The sequence below is a fragment of the Rhipicephalus microplus genome, unplaced genomic scaffold, assembly GCF_043290135.1.
Source record: "Rhipicephalus microplus isolate Deutch F79 unplaced genomic scaffold, USDA_Rmic scaffold_63, whole genome shotgun sequence".
In the NCBI taxonomy this organism is placed as follows: Eukaryota; Metazoa; Arthropoda; class Arachnida; order Ixodida; family Ixodidae; genus Rhipicephalus; species Rhipicephalus microplus.
The window spans coordinates 1,321,451-1,338,552 of NW_027464636.1; the positions used below are offsets into that span (position 1 = coordinate 1,321,451).

General features: G+C 45.6%; 1 protein-coding gene across 3 annotated transcripts in view; it reads right to left on the minus strand.

Moving 5' to 3' along the window:
• LOC119174354 (beta-1,4-N-acetylgalactosaminyltransferase bre-4) overlaps positions 1–17,102 on the minus strand; it is a 168,943-nt gene that overhangs the window by 65,169 nt on the left and 86,672 nt on the right. For 2 of the 3 annotated variants that reach the window (XM_037425220.2, XM_037425221.2), the window contains exon 2: positions 15,082–15,229. The gene's annotated coding sequence lies outside the window, so the exon portion shown is untranslated. Of the gene's footprint in view, positions 1–9,272; positions 9,470–15,081; positions 15,230–17,102 lie in introns of those variants that run through there. The other variant, XM_037425223.2, reaches the window with a different exon arrangement.

Genomic DNA, 17,102 nt, shown 5'->3' on the forward strand with positions numbered 1-17,102 from the left:
TTGTGTTCTGCGCACGCGATAAACTCGCTGGGCTATGTCACAGGGTCAAGAGCGAAGGACCTAAGAAAGAAGAATGCACTAAGAAACACGCTACGTGCCATCTTGAATGTGTTTTAGCGATTCTCTACAAGATATTTTTTTACTTTTGGGCATGGTTACATTGGCCAAACAGGGCGAAGCATGAATGATCGGTTGAGGGGGTACGCTAACTCTCTAAAAGGTTTCCTTCCCAGCCACTTGGCAGACCATTGTAATAAGTCTTTTTGTCAGCCAATTCTCGACAAGTGTTTGATCACGGGGGATATAAAAATCGGCGCGAGCACGAGATTAGTGAAGCTTTCTATATTCAACAACTTGGTGCTTCCTGTGTTAGCGTACCCTCAATTTTTCTTAACTGCTGTGAAGTTAGTTATCTTGGGTCTATTTACATGACCGGTTGTTGATAAGGTAGGCTGTATGGTGCATGTATGTGCGATTCTGCTTATGGTGCGTGGTTATGCGCAGATTTTGTTTTCTATATATTGCAGTTGGTTTGCAATAAACTTTGATTGTTTGTTCAGGGCCCTGTCTTGTTTCTTCTTTCCCTTCTTGTCCTTTGCGCTGTTAAGCACTTTCTTTGTCTACCATACAGCACCACCCAGTCGTATCAAGCACATTGTTAGTCTTGGAGGCGTATGTGCCAGTGAAATTGCACTAATATTACTGCGCTTCAAACACTTTACACATGAACTTGTACTTAACATGTGGACAAATTTTGGTATCGAAGCAATGAGCGGTACTTTTAAACTACCTTCCCACAAACCACACTGAAACGATATTCCAGTAAGTTCAGAAGGCAACTACGTGACCGAAAATTTTTTTCTTTTGAAATCATTTTACTGTTTCACTGTTTTCAATGCAGTAAATCATCACAATTTTTTAATACATTCGAGATGGTCGCTAAAATAGCTGGGATGTTTGGCATCGTTTGACCCATTAGTGTATCAACCTTTTAAGCTGGCGACATGTAGGCCATCTCCAGTTTTTCATACAACTGTAACATTATGCATTGTACACAGTTTTCTACACGCACTGCTGTTGATCTGATGGCAAACTGATACTTATATTGAAAATATAAATAGGTATATAGGACACATAGCTTGAGATGAAGCCTTTCCCATCAGAGGAATGTTCCTAAAATGTACAAGATATTTGGTGCACCCTATGAGTAGCGTCCACCACTGCTGCGACCCTTTGAGTGAGGTTGTGAGCCCGGAACAGCTGCTTTCAGGTTGTGATGAAGAGTGCACTGCATTGTCAGCACCCAGTCCATCGTAGGAGACGTAGTGTGCTTTCCTTTCAACATTCTGCGTGTAAGAGATGCACAACATTCAACTAAGCATTTAAAAAATACTGGGAACAATCAGAACATCATTATGATGTGTCATATAATAAAAAGCTCCAGCTGCTCCACTTTCAGCTTTACCACTATTCACTTTTACGTTTACAAGCATCTGTGCATATTAGTGTACGAATGCAAGTGCCATGTTTGAGTATAGTTTTTTCACCACCGTGGTGGTGGTGAAAAAGTGCTTCTCTCTTGAATCATGCACCTACCAAGAAGCTTGAAGTATACTGGAAAGCTCAAATTTCAGCGTTTATACCAAGTTTTCTTGCTAAGCTAGAATACCCTAACCAATAGGCCACTACAATGGTTGATACAAAAAATTATATAAACCCATTCAGACAGAAAAGTAGCAATATTTATCATTTACTTTGAAGGATCGTTGTGTAGACATGTACACATCACAGATGTACAATCTACTGTGTGAAAATAGTGTAAAACATCGAGCAAGCCCCAATATGGAAGGATCAACAGCACTGTGTATTTGTAGAAGCTCACCTCTAAATTTCTTCTCCAGTTACATAAATTTGGTGTACTCGATAATTTTATGTCTTTCACAGGTTGCTTATTGGTCAACAAAATGATTACTTTAGGTTACGAGTAAAACTGACTACTCTCAAGAATAAATAAGACGTGCTAACCCTATTCTTCGAGTGCATGCATAAGCAGCTCATTCGCAGTTGAAATTTTTTAATTCATAAAAACAGCCATGCAACAGATAATGTATCACAAGTAAGTTAAATATATGCTCAATAAGCTCTGAACTGTTGGACCATAAATATGTGTAATTTAAGAAGTGCACGACATATTGGAGAAGTAGCTAACAGGAATATATGCATTGAGGGCTTATTAGTTGGATCAGTGTCCTTACATTCGTAAGGATGAAACCTGCACAGACAAAATGCATGAAACAGACAAGAGCTGTTAGGTCTGCCTGCTTTTATTTACAGCCACCTGTGTCGCCATCCTCATTTTGTTTTTCGTGAGCGTGTTCTTTAGTGGCTAACTATGCCTACACCATTATCATCTGTGCTGTATCAGTCTAACTGAAAGTTTTGTGTGCGTGCTTGTTGGTACACTTTGGCTAAGCTTTCATACGTAACCACATCGCAAAACCCTACACTAAAATATACAGAAATATTCTATTCTACAATATTCTATGTGCCGCAGTACAATGGTGCAAAAATGCAAAAAGATGTGTGCAATTGAGTGTGGCTGTTCAATCCTTTATTAAAGCAGATCAATATTTCTATATCCTGATTATTTACGATATACTAGTATAAATATAAACAAACCTAGCAAGGCATAAAAAGCGCAAATCACTGATTAAACAAGGTACATATAAATTCTTTGGTTAGCTGCACGATTTTTAACACGTCACGCCGCTGCAAAGCGCAGGCATCAAAGGGGTACTGATACAAAGTTTAAGTATTTTTCAATTATTGCTTTAAATAGCGTATTTACTCGCATCAAAAACGCACCCCTATCTTCAGTCATTGAAATCTGGATTTTTTTTTCTCCCACGTAATAAACGCGCCCCATTTGTCCACTGCAGTCCCACTAACTGACAACTGGCGCCTCTTTTACCGTTGATCTGCTTCGTTTTTATTATTATTATTATTATGCCATTTCTTTCGCCCACCTCGGCTCGCTCAGCCCCCCCCCCCCCCCCCCCTTGTTTTCTCACCCGCTGCCGAATGCCGTAAGGTTTATCTGCGCGGGGCACATCCCCCCCGTTTTCTTTAACCATGCCCCAAAGCGAGGTTCACGAACACTGCGACTGTTGAGACATCGCAGCTGATAAGCACACAGCGAGCGAAGGTCACGAAGCTACCGACGCCATGAGACGGTCGCTTCCTGCAATTACGAGTATCGCGGGCAAATCGGGAGTTGGCAGGCAGGCACGCACTTCTGCACTTCGTTGTTCGCATACACGAAAGCTTACCTTTTCAGCAATAGCACGAAATCCAAAAGCGTTCTCCATGTAGCTCCCAGCGTACAGTCCGTTGATTGCTTGATCGGAAACTCTCTGCTTGCGGCGGGCACAAGCTTCAACGAAAGCCGTTGACAGAGGACACACACTCCGCCGCACCGAAGTTGTTCTGTACTAGCCGACACGCCACAGATTGCAGTGACACGTACTGTATCTACTGTAAGCACAAGTTAAACTGTGCAAGCCGTATAAGTACGCGTCCCTGACAAAGCAAGTGAATAGTAAAATAATAAACCACCGTCAGCCTGCAGCAAACACGCACACGACATGTTACCACCCAATTCAAAGTCTGCCTGTTGACGATGGCGATGCGCAGTTGCCCCCGAGACCTCAAAACCGAAACCGAAACCGAAAGACATAGCAGTACCGTTTTATGATATAATTTCCAAGCTATGTCTAGCCTCCAAGATATAGTGTAATATTTCATGCTTGACAACATATTCATTTGCTAGCAGAGCTTCAAAGTCTTTTTTTTTTTTGCCACTGACGTGTGCAGGTGGCAAATGCGTAGCCTTCGTAATGTACATTTTTTTTTCCCGGGTGAGGCGTTATTGCGGCGTTGTTTCGACATTTCGGAGTCAAAATTTGTTACTTGCGGAACATAGATATAAATAAAAAGTTAGGGAAGGGTGGCAAGGAGGTTGTTCCATATTTGACACATCTCCCACTCTTTTTTATGTTCGTTTGAGGAGATATTTTTTAATTAAAAATGGGGCAACTCTAGAACCGAAACAAGCTCAACTAACGCTGCCTTGACATATACATACTATCAACGTTCTTCTAGAACAGTAATATTTATAAATAATGTTTTAATATTACTGTTTTAGAGGAAACGTTAACGTATGTATGAGCCAATTGAGTGTCATTTGAGCTACTTTCGGGTCAGGATTTGGCCCATTTCGCGAAAAAAAAAGAAAGCTGGCCATTCGGATCCGCACGTATGCAACTACAGGCAAAAATTTACATTCAAATTGCGTCAGGCCCCCTTTTTTCCTCTTTCTTTTCCCTTGCACGCATAAATCCTAGCAACACCCCTGCTGTGCTATTAGCTTCTTTTAAATAACACTCTGCCAATCAGCAAGATCCGGGGGCTTTGCTTTTTTAACCGACAAAGTATGAAGGGCGCTTGCTTTTATTTCAAGTCTTAAATTTTGTGTGAGCATACCAATGTGCGATTATCAGTGCATTGTAACGTGACAGTAACAACTGTCAATTACAATGCTGCAATTAGTCAACTACTCTCCATCTTTGTGGCACGGGTACATTGCGCTAGTGTTGTCTACGATCGTTCACGTGTATATTATACGACGCGCAAGCGTGCATTTCAAGTAAATATAAAAAGAGCACTAAGTGCCCACAGAGTGGTGCGACCCATTGGAAGAGTTCACCCGTGCTTAGCGTATGTGCGTCAAGCTTGTCCTGCGGCGCAGCATGCGTGCACAGCAGCTGCATCAGAATAAGCTTAGCCTGTTAATTGCAAACATGCCTAGTTCCGTGGCAATGCGAATACTACAAACATTCAATTTGAACTGACCCATGTTCATAGATCTAAATATAACTCACTGAATAAATCAGGGACTCGTGTATTGATGCGAAATACTTCAGTGTGAGGAAATATATGGACCCCCATTGTAAAAAATTGTCCCCGTATCTCCATGTTTCTGCAAATGTCGTCAAAAGAAGATAGTCTTGCGTGTGGAGAGAGTGAACAGGACATTTATTTGGGGTTCTGCGCAAGAAAGTCGGTGAGTGGTATTCTGTAGGCACTGCGTTTGAGTGCCTCGAGCGTACAGCTAAGGCGAAAAAGAACATCAAATCATGTCGCACGTGAGACATGAGCGCCATCTGGCAGTCTGCCTAGAAAATAAAGCGTGTGGCTTTGATAGGGGTGTGCCCGCCCATCTCAGTGGTGATAAGGTGTAGAACGCAAGGCGATGGGTAGATTCCACCACCTTTGCAAAGCATTGGAAACACTCCCTGTTCCGTGCAAACATTTCATGGTCAGCGCAGCGTGATAAGCGCTACGGCCCTTAATATTACTAATGTATGCTTTTTCTAGTAAAAGACGCACATGCAGAATATATACGTGTTGTTATGGTGCCACAGACATGCGCAATCATGGCTTTTTAATTGACGATTGCACAAGCATGAACGCTCAATCTTGAGCAACACTGGTGGGCGCTGCAGATGAGGTCGGCCATTTCAAGCACCAGATGCCGTATAGAGTGGACAAACCGACAAATGTACAGACAGACAGACAGACAGACAGACAGACCAAAATTTTTGCGTTGAAGGTCCCCAAAAAAGACTATCGTCTTTAATAAATCAGGACCTCTGGTACAAAAAACTTAGTGTGATTTCAAATGAGAAAGCGCGCACGATAGCCTGTCGAAAACCGTGTGTAATTGTTTCATGTTATGTTTAAGTGCAACATAATCTCTTTTACTGATGTCTCTGTGAGAATTAGGGAAGAATGGACATAAGCGGCAGCAAAATATTTTTAGTAGGAATCCCAAAAAGTTAACCCATGAATTAAGTCATTGAACATGTGAGGAATCTTCTGAATATAATAAATAGGGGTGGTTTAATAAATATAATACATAGCACGATATATTTTGGCGAATGAATTATGGGAAATGAAAACGAATGCCGCAACATCGATCTTTTCACCAGACTTTTGGCATGCGGTTTGATTGCATCCGTTGAGATGTGATATATATTGATGCTCTAAACTATACTCATATATGATAGGTGTAACGTTCAAGGAAGCACCCTTGGGTGTAATTTGCGAACATATACCTATAATACACCTAAAAATGAGAAATGGGCGTACAAAAGGTGGAATTGCAGAACTTACACCCATGCGGATAAGTTTGGCAGAAATAATAGGTGTAAGATGGGTGATTTATTCAAAAATCCACCCTTAAGGGTGTGAAATGATTTGCAGTGTACGGACGTCGCGAACGGAAAGTCACGTATTCGTCGGGGCTCGCACGACGACCCGCAGCGCGAAAGGAAAAGCTCGTAACAATGAAATATAAATGAATAAAAACATTCCACGTAGCTAAATATGAAATGGAAGCGCACAACGTAGATGCAGACGGAAAGACAGGGACAAGCGCTAACAACGTAGATGCCCAATCAACCATTTTGACAAATTCCACGTAGCGTGCAGCGCCATCCTTTCCGCTGGTACGCGAATCCACACAGGAGATTCTATAAGCTCAAACAAAAATAAAATAAAATAAACTTGTATAGGCTTCTCTTCGGTTCTCGCCGCCACAGGAAGATGCCGCTCGGGAAATGGGTCGGCCGAAAGTGGACAGCATCACGGAAGAACATTCCGCGGAGAGCGAGCGAGAGATGGGCATGAAGAGAGAGCGTAAAGGGCGCGAAGGGCAAGCGCGTCGGCTGTGCACTGCACTTCCGTTAAACTATCGGCCTAAAATGAAACTCGAACCGCGGTGCACATTCGCAGTGTTGTAGTGCGCGCCGTCCGGTTAGCATGGGACGGCGCGCACTACAACACATATACAGACTGCAGCCTAAGCGATGCGCGCACCTGTCAGTGAGTGGCACTCGCACGAAACCATAGTGAATGCTTGCCGCTACTCGGGTTTCAATTCACGCCGACCGTACTTTGAAAGGCCTTGAAAGGATGTACTTTCTTGAAGCCTATAATTGCCATCTGGCTCATTGAGCCGAAATAGGCCAACGTAAGTCATTAGGGCTTACGTTTACAACCATGCAACAGCGTCGCATAGTTGATCGTGATTGATGCAACTGCTTCTTGATCATGGCTGCATGATCAGCGTTACCAGGCTGCTTGATCGAACTGCTTGATCAACTATAATCACACAACGTTACATAGCTTAAACAGAGTTGCGCGTCCCGTGGTGGCCTTTCATGGTTGTAAATCATGAAGGAAAGAAACAAACGAGGGAACATTACGTCTGGCAGCCAGCCGTGGAAAGTCAAGTAGTTTTTAAGGCAGTAGTGTCGGCCCAACACGTGACCTTTTGCGTCAAGATCACGCAAGCAACGATATTTGCCGAGACTTCGGGTTGTAGCATCCGGCAGCTTTTATTAATCGAAGCGCGCTTGTTCGGCGCAGACCGGCCGGCTCACGGAGGAAGTTAAAAAAAGTTGCATCATCATCAGCTAAAGGGAGACCATGCGTAGATGCGAAGTAGCAGGCGTTAACGCTGATTTGATTGATATGTGGGGTTTAACGTCCCAAACCCACCATTTGATTATGAGAGACGCCGTAGTGGAGGGCTCCGGAAATTTTGACCACATGGGGTTCTTTAACGTGCACCCAAATCTGAGTACACGGGCCTACAACATTTCCGCCTCCATCGGAAATGCAGCCGCCACAGCCGGGATTCGAACCCGCGACCTGCGGGTCAGCAGCCGAGTACCTTAGCCACTAGACAACCGTGGCGGGGCAGGCGTTAACGCTTACACTGGAGACAGTGTTGACGCTGGCGCTCATCGCGGCGTTGCGCAAGAGAGATACCAGGGGAGGCGCAAAACAAGCAGTGATGGACCAGTTTTCCTACTGGAACACGACAATTACTACTAATGGGCAATGAGAGAGAAGACTCCGATTGGCCGCAGGGACCCACAGTCCGCTTTTAGTTAACGCGCACGCTGCGAATTTTCGTTGTTGAACAACGCACATGTAAAATCTCCCACCAGATCTACCTTGTAGGTAAAGAAGAGTTGGCCAGTCAACGATTGTGCAGCGCGAGCAGTCGGTTTTGTCAAACAAAAAACTCGCCATTCTCTAGCACACGCTGCCTGTGTCGGCGTTGCGATGCGAGAGAGGGTAAGCGTACGAGAGGAGAGAAAGAGAGACGCGCATGCGCGGTGGAGCGCAGACGCCACCGGATCAAGCTCGTTCATAAAACGCTTCGCATCGAGGAACCCTATATTCGCCTCTAAAACATGACGTCACCGGTAGCGCAGAAACTTACAGCGCGCTGTAACGTTTTGATCACGTGTAGGGCCGACGCGGTGGGTCTCAATCATGAGACGTAATGCTCTTCCTTTCCTTTCCCTGTCTTCATGTTACATATGCTCGCACGGGCCGAGCCTCCGTGTGAGGCGTCACGACCGGCTGCAAATAAAATACCACAAACCGAAAAGTACGACACGCTAGGCGATTCGGAACAGGATAATCATAGCCGTAGAACGGAGTAAGTTCTTTAAGGCACTAAAGGGTTCATTACTCAGACTAAAAATAAGGCAAAGGAATAACACCACAGGCCACAAAACCTAGAACTATTTCTTGGCTGCGAACGCGTTCAGTGCAAGAAGTCCTCCCAGCCTCTTCAGCGTTGCACCTGATGTGTGAAAGCAAGCATGGGCGAAAGGAAAATTGCCACGCGTGGTGCGTTGTCTGGCGCACAGAAATACCCAGTGTTGTGAACGCGTGAGAGCAACCGCCGCAGTGGCTCAATTGTTGGAGCATCGAACACGTATGCCGTGTAGCTTGGTCCGTATCGGCGGCAAGGTAGTTTTTTTTTTTTTTCACCTACGTCAATTCCCTTCCGTTTACGCCATAACTACTACAGCACAGTTAAAGACTACACATGATGCGCGCGATATACATTCCTCGCTTTCACTGCTTGTTCGTTTAAGTAGTTTGTCTCTAAGAAAGACAAGGATACCTTAGTCCATTCCCACTCTGTTCATCCCACAAAAGTTGCAACTTTGCTAAAGAACGAAGCACTGAACATGGTAAGCCACGACAACGACTGCGGTCACGCAAAGGCGGGTACGTGTAAAGCACAACGGAGACACGACAAGTCAATCAACACTGCTGCCATTCAAAGCTGACCCCACCTCAACATTTATCCAAACCGATCCGAACTTACTGACCTCACGTACCTTGCGACGAAAACCTCAGACGTCCGAAGGGTAATCCCGAGACGTAACCACCGCCTAAACCACAGTCTCTTGATCGTGCACCCGGGATGTAATAGAGTGGCCGCTTCACTGCGTGTGCACCTTATCTACGATCCGTAACTTCACGCACACCACCCACCGTTGTTATCGATTACAAACTCGACGTATTGAATAACGAGCGTGCACTTTTCGATATGCGAAAGAAGATGCCCGAGCACTCGAGGGCGGCAACGCGCACAGTCGTCCGAAGGTGACTGACTCGATCGCGCGGCGGAGGTAAAGATAAGAGCGTTTCAGAAAGAGGTGCTATCAGTACGCTTACCCTCCAAAAACGTCCTTCCCTGCAGCCGTGTAACGCCCCTTATCAAGGCAATACAGAGAGCTGCCCCTGCGACACCCCGCTTATCTATTTTTCTTTTACGTCAAGCCGCGATAGATAACCATGTCCCGCTGTTGGTCGCGTACAAGCACGTTACGATAGCAGACAAATTACAAGAATTCGATACTTGCGTGGGCAGTAAACGCCCGGTTGATTCATATACCGTACGTGCTGCATTACCAACAGGGCACTCGACATGTTTTCATCATGTTAAGGAAAGCTTAGATTTCCGCCAGAACACAATCAAAAACACTTTACGCGATAAGATTCCACCGCGATTAGAAAGACACGCAAGTATATAGACACGACTCCTAAAGCAAGCTGCTTTTGAACTGGGGTTTTTCGAGCACTGGCGAACAGATGATACCAAGCCGAAGCGCAACGCATTATAAGTTGCGTTATCCTTCGGATAGTTGAGAGAGGACTTTTGAAATGTGAATATTAAAGCTGAAACAATTAGCAAGCACTCTCTATCCTAAGTGATTATGTATCGCTGCGACTTTTAAGGAGTGTTCCTTTCAATGACACGTTAGAACAGGCCAAGGTAAGCAAGCTTTTACATATGCGATTGCAAATAAGAAGAAAAGAAAAAATGGCGGCAGTCTGCGACTTGAGGGGCCGAGATTATACGTCTCAGGTAATGCAAAGTTGAAGTAAACCGCCATTGGTCGGTGTGTTCGCGAACAGTAAGGTATGCAGTGGAACCAACGGACGTTGCATTCTTCCTTTGAACAAGTGGGAGTCGCCATTTAAATCAACACCGTTTATAAAAGGCTACAAAGAGCGCGTGGCCAGCGGAGAGGGGTAGGACGCTCCTGCAGCACTCTTGTGTGTGCACAAGTCTGTCACGGATTCGCTCGCAGGATTTCAAGCTGGACGGTTGTGCCCTCGCGATCTCCGACTTCAGCGTAGCTCCCGCCGACGGTTCGCCCTCCGCGGTCTCCTGAAGCCGTGCAGCTCTCGCATTGTGGTGCCCCGCCCTTGGACTGCTTCGACCGGATCCCCACTTTCCTATCTCCTTTTTTCTCTCGTTGGCTGTCTTCTTCTCCTTCTATTTTCCTTCTATTCTTTTTATCCCTCCTCCCCCCACCCCTATAAGGCACTGCGCCGTGTCGCCTGAAGGCAGACAGAAATTAGGTGCCTTTTTCCTCTTTCTCATGAACCACTAACAACAACACTGTCACGAAATTTGCACAGCGAGATGCAAAGGGAACTATTGCTTCACGTTGCACGACGTTCGCAGCACCAGCGTCTACAAAACGCTGTCAGTCTTTTCAGGAAACAGGTATGCCCGAAGATGCTTAAAAATATTGAATGAGTGCCCAGAACGAAAATTCCCTTATGATGTTTTTGCGCAGCTGAAAGCTATCGGAGACATACGTAGGCACATATGAGAGAGCTGTCGTTCACAGGCATCTTAAAGTCTGCGCTTAACAACCACTTCCGCACTCGGCCTTAACTAAGTTCGCAACCGATTGCCCGTCTGCGGTGCTGAAAACTTCAGGCGTTGGAATGTCGTCAACGCGTTCGTCAGATGGCCAACTTCCAATTCATGTGATCACGTAAAAAAACAGGAACAAAAGATTTGCATATGTTTAGAAATGACTCTTCATAGCCATGCACAAGGAGGAGGGGCAGCGAAAAACCTGCCCCCCCCCCCACTGACCTAATAGGGACGGGGTGCTGCGAATCGGTGGGTGGGGGGGGGGTCGCAAAAGTTAGCTTCATGCACTGGCATATAGGAAAGGGGGACTGCAACGAATCTTCGCCCCCCCCCGCACGCCTATCACTAAAACAAACACCATGTCTTTTGATGACATTTTTTTTTTTACAAACCGGTGCATCGCGCGCAAACAGATTGCGTGTTAATCAAGATCAGATGTGACCTTACGACAACGAACTGCAATACTTGCATGTAGCGGGCAATGAAGACCCGGACAAGTTATCAAGTGAGAGAAAAAGCACCACGAACAGCTGTTTTCCTAGAGCTAGCAGCCTATAGCAAGTCCCTTTGCAGCTTGCTAAGGAAGTTATGCCGAAAGATAGATTGGTGAGGATGCGGTGTCGTCCTTACCCCCGTCGTGACGTGCTCTATGCTCGGTACCTGATCGCCGAGCTTCGCAGCGGACGCTACATCAAACTTCCCATAATGTATTCGGAAAATAACCAGCCTCTGTACCAAAATATTACACGGCAAGATAATGACGAGAGGCTATCTGAAAATTTTTGTTGAAGCGCACTGAAGACAGACGGACAGAGAAGGCTGACAAGGACAGCGCTTGCGTTGTCCTTGTCAGCCTTTTTTGTCCGTCTGTCTTCAGCGCGCTTCAACAAAAATTTTCAATCATGAACGTTATCCAACTAGACCAACTTGCCACCTTAGAGGCTATCTGTTCAGGGGCGGATCCAGCCACCCACATTAGAGGGGGGGTGGGGCGGTCACTTGAGTTAACGGAAAGTGGGGCGTGGTCATTACTTTTATGTTTTTTTACTAGCACAAAAACCAAATAATGGCATAAATACTGTTCATCTGCGCCCAGAGTGGTCACTCATTTGTCCCAACGGTTACAGAGGTGGACGGCAAGCACTGAAAGGAGAAGGTGCCGACAGGCTTTGGGGGGGGGGGGGGGGATGGTGCGATTGCCTCTACCAACCCCCCCCCCCCCCACCTCTTAATCCGCCACTGTATCAGTTCAAGTAATATACTGTTCCCTTTCGTTTGATGAAACTTTTGTGCAACAATAAAGTAGAGTTATCATTGTATTATAATTTTACATTGTATGTTCTCTTTCTTTGAATTACAATTTTCAGTGTTCTTTACTAGTTCATAGACTCGCTTTGCGCACATCCTCTTTGTACATTGTTCTTGATACTCCACACTTTATATATACTTCTTTTCCCGTCCTGCCTGGACCCATTCTGATTGATTTGTGGGGTTTAACGTCCCAAAACCACCATTTGATTATGAGAGACGCCGTAGTGAAGGGCTCCGGAAATTTTTGACCACCTGGGGTTCTTTAACGTGCACCCAAATCTGAGTACACGGGCCTACAACATTTCCGCCTCCATCGGAAATGCAGCCGCCGCAGCCGGGAATCGAACCCGCGACCTGCGGGTCAGCAGCCGAGTACCTTGGCCACTAGAACACCGCGGCGGGGCCCCCTGGACCCATTCTGGCCTGCAGTATTGTTACATGAATAAATAAATAAGCAAATAAATAAATAAATATCCGGCACAAGACAGCAGCCCCCAACAGCTTGAAATCGCCGTCGCCTCCATTTTTTTTTTTAACCGATTCCCTCCAACAGAGGAACTCTTTCGTAGCGCTATATACGTGTAACAGCGGCACGCAGCTACACGTACAAACCTCAATATCAGCCCTGCGCGACTTGCCGCCCTTCTATACATACCGTTCGACCACAACAGCCGATACTACATTTCTGCGTGGCATCGCGCAGACAAAAGGAGATAATTTCAGCGAGCGCAGTGCAACGCCACAGTAGATTACTTCGAGCACCGACTATACTTGAGACCTCTGAAAGGGACTTGAAAAAGATAAGCCTTTTCGACTCACGAAGTGCTTGCGCCACGGTCGCCCCCGACAAACAGATTTGCTCGTAAAAGCTGTGGATATTTCTTGCAGATTGTAAATTGATCAAGTGCATACAAAAAGAAGTCAGTACGCCAACGCTAAGCCGATCCACGAGCCCATCACCCATCCACCAGGCCCATAGCCAGGAATTTTTCTCCGAGGAGAGGGGGGGGGGGCACTTATTAAAGCCTTTGAAGAACATTTATTTTCGTAATTTGTTCTCTGTAAAATACCCCTTCCATCCGAATTTCGGGGAGGGGGAGGGACTGGGGCACCTTTCTAAGCTATAGGGACCTGCTGTCCAGAATTGTACATGTTCTTATAGCTCGCATCAAAGGTTGCCGAAGTAAGAAGCGCTCAGGCAGTCTTTCATCGTAGACCTTTCCCGTTGCTTTCCCAGAATCAGGACGTTCATTCCATCTCCCACCTCTTTTTACCCCACTCCGTTGAGGCCTTTCCTTTTCCTAAACATTTAAATGCTTCTTTGTTGTTAAGGTTGACGTTGAGACCGTTCCCTGCGTTTTTGTATTTTCCAAAAAGGGCAACACCATTTGCCCGGCAAGTGACGTTGGGACAGGGCGCTCACTGAACAGACACCCTTCGTTATGCAATGAAAATACGAGGACGAAGCAGATACAAATAATTACTAAAAAAACGTATACCTATACAAGTAGAAACTATGTAGTGGTACACGTGCTTCTATAGGCGCCACCTGCGTTGCGGCAGTGACAACACATCCACGCGTTGACGCTTCACCTCAGATGCAGCGTTGTTTCGAACAAGGGGAAAAAAAAGCGAGAAAATTGCTATGCAGCCCCCCCCCCCTCACTTGTTTGTCTTTCTTTACCTGGACAATGGGACACACAAAGACTGTGCACCATGGGTGCGGCTATCTTCATAATCCCGTGAACACTGAAAAAAAAGCATCAGAAAACAAACAAACAAGAAACTCATAGGCTCCTTTTATTCGCCCAAGACGGCAAAGGCGATCCCATCTGCTGCGTTAGTAGTAATTATCATCAAACAATCATCATTACCATAAAACTACCATCGTTATAATATTTGATTATGATAGCGACAAATTATGGTACTGTGGATGATTGAAAAGATCATTGTCATCTTCATCGAAGATGACCATAACGACGAGTTTGGAAGCGTGTACGAATGGGATTCATAAAAAAGATATTCGATGATTTCTTGGAGACGGCGGTCACTTTTGTCGTTTGATGAGGTATACAATGCATTCGTTTTAATAACTATCTTGAAGGCCACCCTGAGGCCTGAAGACTTGTTAGTGTAGCGAGTTTGATTTAAAACACTTGCAGTACAGCCTTGCACTGCATTGTGGCGTCTTTTTTTTTACTATTAACTGTAATAGTAATGCTACTTTGTTCTGAGTGGCATAAGACTCAGTGGTGGTTGTCTTTCCTAACACTAAGTACTAGGCTTTCGTGGCTCATATTACAGTATTTAAAACCCACTCCACACTTTCGTTTCGTCGTTGTCTGTGGCATTTTAATCGTATCCATCAAGTCAACGCCCCCATTGAAGAAAGCTAGAAATGTAAAAAAAACAACTGCATACTTTTAACACGCATCGCATATACTCGTGTAAGGCGATTGGCTGCCATTTTTACAGATAGTATGAAATGAAGCTGACGTTCACGTATTTCTCGAGAGGTTCACGCGACACACACACACACACACACACACACACACACACACACACACACACACACACACACACACGCACACACACACACGCGCACGCACACACACGCACGCACACACGCGCACACACTCACTCACTCACTCACTCACCAGGTGAGAAGCGCCAAGACGATCGCGGTTGCCGAGGGTCCGCTAGTATCAAGCAGCCTAGGCAGTATCCACGTAACCTGGGCACACGCATGGCTGCTTCAGCGACGTGCCGCTGAGGTTCAGCACAGAGCCGGAGGCCCGATGACGCCTGCGAAGAAGAGGACACGATGTTTACACTCCAGGGCGATGAAGAAAGAGAAGAGATAACAAAAGCGCCGAAGCAGCAACGAAAACAGAGGAGCGCGCATAGTGTTTACACGCAACGCACACAAACAACACGAACTGCAGCCAAGATGCCACAAGTATACACAACAGTTGGCTGACACCACAGAGGCACTGCAGGTGACAACGTGTATGTATGCATACGAACGAGCCATTAGGGCAGTCATGATTTAGGAGTGCCCTCAAGCAGCGCGGATATACTGGCTGTCCAACCCGAATGCTCTGAACACATTCGGCTGATCCTAGCTCCGATAATCATGCACCCTCGGACCACTCGGAGGCGCTTTATGCTAAGCTTTTAAAATCACTGAAAAAAAAAAATATGTATCTTCACTCTATTCATCCTGCAAGTTTCCGTGAAACGCCAATACATTTATGCAAGAGGAAAATAGCAGCAAGAAAACTTTTTTTACTTTTATAGCTGGAATCAGAGTGAAATGAAAGTCATCTAGAAAGGGCAACGTAAAGACATACGGAAAAAAAATGCGGTAGAGACGAAGAGCAGTCTACTGATTTTTTTAAATTGCTTGTGTCTTCCCGCTGCCTTTTCTAAATGAGGACTATACAGTAACTAGCCCAAACCGAAGTACTTCTCAAAATGGAACTTCCGCGCCACTAACGTACTCTGCACACGATCATTTACACGCAGTCAAACCCACAACTTTCTGCTCATCATTACGATACTCGGCCATTGGGCAAGCGATGGGTGTCAAAAACGAAAGACCGCTGGAACACAAACGTCACAGCGATCACTGGCAGCCCCTTCTTTACCTGCTTGAAGATAAGCAAGGTCTCCGCGATCATTCGCCATTCGTTGATCTCTGATGCTCGTGGCACAAATAGCCTTCAAGAAAGTGGGGGCGAATGATGGAGAGAACGCGAGTTTTGGAAGAGGAGGAGAGAGGGGCAATTCAGGAAACGCGTTCGGGCATTTCCTGTCGTCGTTTGGTCATCCATAATGCATCCGTCGACCACCGACGAACCTGAGCTACGCTGCGTGGCAGGAGAAAAAAAAATAGCGTGACGTCCATCACAGTGCATGCATACATCAACTGCGCCCCAAGCACACCAACCCCTTTTGGCTTAGTTTTACCGACTTTGTATATTCGTTTTTCTCATCTCGTTCGATATCCATTCGGTGAGCGCGAACACAAAACGCGCCCGACGTGGCTCCACCATGGAATCGCTTGCCCCCGTCAAATGTGCTCTCGCAGGAACCCCATCGACTGACAGCTGGATATGCGATCGAATGAGATTCGGGCCAGATTGTGCTGCACGGACCGTGTAGGTGTTCCTACTATATTCATCCGCTACGGCAATGTTCTCTACTCCCTCTCTTTTTCTGAACACACACAAAACACAGACACCCTACCCGGTCGGTTTCGAGATTACTTCCGAAAACCGAACGAATGTCGTGAATTCAATGGCTGCTTTTACAGATCCAAATTATCGCTTTAAATTTATAGGTTATGTTGACAGCCGAAATGTTCCAAATTTATTTTACAACCTCTTTTCAAATTACGCGTGAGCATCGCTTATCACTTCGAGCATACTGTGGTCCAAAATTGCGTTATTGTGCGCAGCTTAATATTCGCCCATATCTAATACTATAGCTTTGCGACTACGGCTGATATTCGCTAATACTAGCCTTAAGCTAATAATGGGTTTTTGGACGTCAAACCTTAACGATTATTACGAATACTAGCTATTAAACACTACAGTCATTGCGACTAGACGCAACAGTTAAATATTCGGTTAGAAATCGTGATACACCATTGTGGAAATTGCGCGGAAGAGAA